At 31.3% G+C, this 5,655-nt stretch overlaps 1 non-coding gene across 1 annotated transcript; it reads right to left on the reverse strand.

Annotated features, from left to right (window-relative positions):
• Positions 1-5,299: 5,299 nt before the first annotated feature.
• TRNAE-CUC lies at positions 5,300-5,371 on the reverse strand. Its single transcript has one exon. It is a non-coding gene; the product is annotated as a tRNA-Glu (tRNA).
• Between the last annotated feature and the right edge of the window lie 284 nt (positions 5,372-5,655).

The following is a 5,655-nucleotide window of genomic DNA, read 5'->3' on the forward strand; positions in this document are numbered from 1 at the left end:
TTAACTCAATAAATCCATAATACTAACTCCTAACTTAATGCTAAGACATCCATGCTAAATGAACCGTCATTTCTCTTCTTTTTTACCCTCTATTACAATATCACTCTATCTTACTCTCCACCAATCTCCCACCCTCACAGCACCCACCTCATGCTATTGTACTTCTTACACTGTTTCACCTGTCCTCCATCACCCACTTATCATCCTGACTGACAATATAGCCTAAATTACCTTACAATAACACTGTAAAAACGAATTTTATAAACCTGGACTTGTACTATGTTGTTATAATGTTTTTGCATGCTAGATATTGTTCTAGATACACTCCTACTATGTTAGGTAGCTATGATGTTATGTTTTTGTGCACTTAATATTGCATTTGTACTCTTCATCTTTACTGCAAAGTACTTATTTATCTATTATTACTTTGTAATCACTTTCTCTGGGCTGAACCTGAAAATTAACCTCCTGGATCAATGCCCTACACTGGTCAAGAAATGGTAAATGAAAATAAATATTGTTTTATATCCAGAACTTATTGTGAAAACTGCTCAAATCCTTATTAAAATGGATTTCATGTAAGACAATTTCTCCAAACAAACAGAAATGCTGAAATGTTTCATCTTGCAACAAATTAAGCAATTTCACAGAATTATATCAAATGTAGACTCAAAGAAAAGGAAAATCTTTTTTTATTGAAACAATATACTTGGCAAATGGACAAAGTCAAGGAACAAGACGACCCAGAGATAGAGGGAGAAAGAAGGAATAATATAATAATTGTTGGAGCTCCAGAAAATTTGGAAGATGGTAATATGGTAAATTGGATTAAAACTTAGTTATCTCAAACAATAAAACTTCAAGACTGTTTGTCGTACGGTATAGAAAAGAGTCATAAAACTGCAGAAAATCCTCCATCAATTAAACATAATTCAATATCCCGAGTTGCAAATAACAAAATTATCTTTTATTTGGACAAGGAAGTGATATATTGGACAGCTTAGTCAAATTCACCAACAAAGGTAGGTGATAAGCTTTAACAATAACCAACAACTTGTAGTCAAATAAATCCTCTTTTATTGAAAACACTCTAGCGCCTCTGATAATGTTTAGCCTTCAAGGAGTAAATTCAAAGTAATATTAATTTACTTTTTATACCCATGTTATCCAGTAAAACAATTCATCAATTATATAATTAAACAATTAAATATTTAAATGCAAATTTAACCAACATGACTTAAAAGCATGCTTTTAAAGCTATACAATACATTTCCAACAACAATCTACATTTAAACTATATGGAGTCAAAGTCCCAAACTTTAAAATAAATACAGTCTCCTTATACAATAAGATATTTCTCTTGTAATCTTAATTTTCTACATATATTTGTTGCAACACTGTAGCTGTTAAATCTTTAGGAACACTGTCATGATATAATTTAAAATGCTGAGCTAAGGGACTTTCCTCTTTGTTTAATCTGATGTCCCTTAAATGTTCCAGTAACCTCACTTTAAACATTCTCTTTGTTTGACCTATATAAAATTTATTACAACTGCATTTTATAGCATAAATTACACTTTTTGTTAAACAATTATATGTTGCAGCAGCTTCAAATTTGATATTATTAATACCAGAAAAAGTCTGCACAATATCTCTGCAACCTAAACATCTTCCAGAGGGTGCAGTACCTAAAAACTGAATCTGTTGCATTAGCCTGATTTGTGGTCTCTTAAATTTTGTATGTACTAACCTATCTTTCAAATTTGACCCTATCTTATAGGAAAATACCAAATTCTGTTCCACTAAACCTTTCAACTTTGGAAACTTGCGTAGGAATTGCCAATAATGTTTTACAGCTTGTTTAACATTCTCACTCAACACATTATATGTTAATACTATAAAGAAACTATTTACATCTTTATATGTCTTTAAATTTTGTTTTGGATGTCTGTATGTTACTTTATTAATATCTTTACCATATCTATCATTTCTAACTCTCTCCATGCTTTTCTCTATAACATCTATGTTGTATTTCCTCATTTTAAGCATATTAGCTGATTTAAATAACTCCGTTTCAAAATCAGCATTATTGCTGCAGATTCTAGAAATTCTCAAAAATTCACCATATGGTAGTGATTCTAAAGTATGAGTAGGATGACAACTGTTTCCCAACAAAAATTGATTAACTACATCAAATTTTCTATGTAGCCCGGTGGCAACTAGCTCACTAATTTTACACTCTAGCGTTATATCTAAAAAAAAGATGATAAGAGGTGATAAGATTTGGCAATAATTATGCCATTATAACTATAAAAATAATGGAGAATGTTGGCTACTAGTAAAATGTATGAACATATATTAAAACCCATATTTTTTATCCAGCTAAATATAGAATTTTCTCTACCCCCACATCAAAAAATGTTAACACTCTAGACAATGCTATTAATTTTGAACAAAATAATAATTTGGCACCTAATCATGAGATTGTGGAACTTATGGAAAAGAAAACTGGAATAATTTAATGCCAAAGAAATCCAAAGCTAATCCTTTTACAATGAAATACATCAGTACAGACCTTATGTGAATTCTAATTAGGCCTATTCTACTAAGGTTATGTTATGAATGGCATACAATATAGGTCAAAGAATAGTAACCAAATGAATGCAAGTGTTTTGTATAACAGGCTGAATTAAAACAAACAACAAATGATCTGACCTTGTTTTCCAGGAGAAAAAAATATTGTACAATGTAAGCAAGTACTTTATATTATTTATGTTAAAATGTACATAGCATATAAAGATTGCTATGTCTTTTATGACTACTGTAAAAAGGTTGTTGTAAATTTAATAAGACTATCTTTTGAAATTTAATTTCTGAAAGGATTAGTGGATATGTAAGTTAATAAGATATTTAATATGCTCAAAAGGTAAACCAGAAAATGAGTTAAAGTACATAGAAAGCAGCATGAGACAAGCATTAAAAAAGGTTCAGATCACTAACAGCACCTGTTGAAATAGTAGCATTAGATGCAGGTGAGTGTCCTGGAGTAACTGTCTTAAATTCCAAGACATGTGAGTACAAGGCTCAGAACAGCACAAATTAATGTGCAAAAAAAATGAGAATTTATTTATACCAAGTTTGTTCCAATGGTTTGGTGATCTAAAGATCTGAAGGTGAGTCTCATACTGAATTCCTTTTAAAACAAAACAACTGCCTTATAGATAAAGTGGATAATTTACAAATAAACTCAGGTGAGACAATATCAGGACATATGGCATGCCTGAAAAATATGAGGGGAACAATATAATAAACTTCTTAACACCTTGGCTGCATAAAGTATTAAATCTACCTGAAACTTTATCTTTTGGGATTGAAAGGCACATAGCTCCTTAAGAACATCATCAAAGAAGGAAAACTCACCAACACACTCAATAATAACTAAGTTTATGTCCAACATTGAAAAAGATAAAATATTAAAAACTGCACTCCCATGGGGAGGGAATATGCATATTTAATCTTCCTATATTTATAGTGAAAGACTTAATATATTTCATTCAAACTAAACCTACAGATGCATTTCCAAATCTTAAAGGAAATATTTCCTGTATGAGAATGGCATTAACTTATAATTAATAGAATTGGTACCTTTAAGCCTATAAAAGATAAGAATTTTATTTTGTTTTATTTTTTACTCAGTATGTGCATTATTAGATTAAATGAATGTCATAACTAAGTGATATGCTAATTAGAAGTGTTAATGTTTTGACAACTGTGTTTGCTTTGCTTTTTTATAACACATTCCTTTCACAGGTTGTTTGTGAAGCAATTAACACTTAAATAAGCTTGTGATCAAAATAATGATTTAGTTGTATGGAATTGCTCAATGTTTTCTTGCTTTGTTTCCTTCCTGCTTCTTGAGCTGTTTAATGAAATTTTGGGTCCTAGAAGAGTTCAAAGTTTATTACTGATATTTGTGAAAGCAGGACATGCCTGAATCATGGCCATGATGAATGGAAGTTATTTGAACTTCTTTGAAGTGTATAGGTAGAGCAATTCATAGAATATTTAGAGAATAATAGGATCTCTGTGAGGTTTAATAGTCTACATAAAGGCAGTAGGGTTAATTATTTAGACATCACTGTTGAGGGCGTGCCAGGTGGAAAGATAAAAACAACAATATTTAGAACATTTGATCAACTGAATTTAATGCTACATGCCATGAGTTGTCACCTCAAACACACTTTAGTATCTATTCCATATGGGGAAATACTTAGGATTAATAGATTGTGTAGTGATAAAGAAGAATGTGAAACAGAAACACAAAGGGTAATAACCATGTTTTTGCAAAGAGGTTATAATGAACAACAGATTAAAAAAGGTTACGATAAGGTTAAGAACATAAAAAAAAATCCTAAATGTTGTGCTAAAAATAGAAGTGATAGATTTTATCAAAAGAGTGCAGATGAAAAAGTGTTTTTTGTTTCTAAATATACTTTGTTTTCAGACAGACTAGAAAACTTGATAAAAAATTATTAAGAATACTGTGACAATGGAGGTAACATCCTTGAAAGAAGTCAGATTTAACTCTTCCTATCAAAGAGGGAGAAGTTTGAGAGACTTCTTAGTACATGGGGTTTATAAGAGACCAGTTAGTCGAATGAAAGAAGAAATAATGTTAAGGGGAACTATACCCTGTGGGGGTTGCTCAGTTTGTAAATACGTGGTTAGGACATTCTCAACTATAAATGGTAAAAGATTTCAAGAGCAGGGACTTTTTTCTTGTAAAAGTGCAGGTATTATTTATGATTTAAAGTGTCCTTGTGAAAACCATTATGTTGGTGAAAGCAAAAGAAGTTTAGTAGTCAGGATAAAAGAACATGTAAGAGATGTTAGGAATAATAAAATCACTAGCCCTATAGTGGAATATTTTATTAAATTCTATGAAGGGAATTTGGAGGGTTTACAGGTTACAGTTCTGGAATAAATCGATAGTAATTTTTTGAATGAAGAAAGTATCAAATGTTATTTAAGAAAAAAAGAATCCATTTTCATATTAAAATATAATACACTTTATCCTAGAGGCTTAAATAGAGAATACAACTGGAAATGTTTTTTTTATGATAGCCTTTTTGGAATTGTTAATTGTTTATAGATTAGTAGTAGGCTAACTGCCCTTGCGAGACATTTTAAGCCTAGCCAATTATCCCCTGTGAGATTCAAACCCTGTGCCTTGTGTTTGTAAGGGAAACCCCTTAACCATTAGGCCACCCTCCCAACCCTAAAAAAGGTGCATTGAAGCTTCCCTGACTGGGAATCGAACCCGGGCCGTGGCGGTGAGAGCACCGAATCCTAACCACTAGACCACCAGGGACTCCCCTAAGTTTAATTATATAATTGTTTTAATTATGTAATTGAAAGATTATAGTGTATAGAAGGGATGTATTTTAGAATAGGGATACTTTGTAAAGGCTTTTTGTAAGCCGAGTCACTAGGAGAATTTATTTTATGAGAATAAAACAGACCATTGGACTTTTCATGAGATTTGGATTCCTGGAGTTTTGGTTGTGGAATGTTAATATTTTGCTGCTTGGTGGTTTGACATATTCCTTGTCTCTTGTCTGATCACAATGCACTAAGTATTAATATATTAATGGA

The sequence above is a fragment of the Protopterus annectens genome, chromosome 2.part1 (assembly GCF_019279795.1).
Source record: "Protopterus annectens isolate FY-2018-M chromosome 2.part1, PAN1.0, whole genome shotgun sequence".
NCBI lineage: Eukaryota > Metazoa > Chordata > Ceratodontiformes > Protopteridae > Protopterus > Protopterus annectens.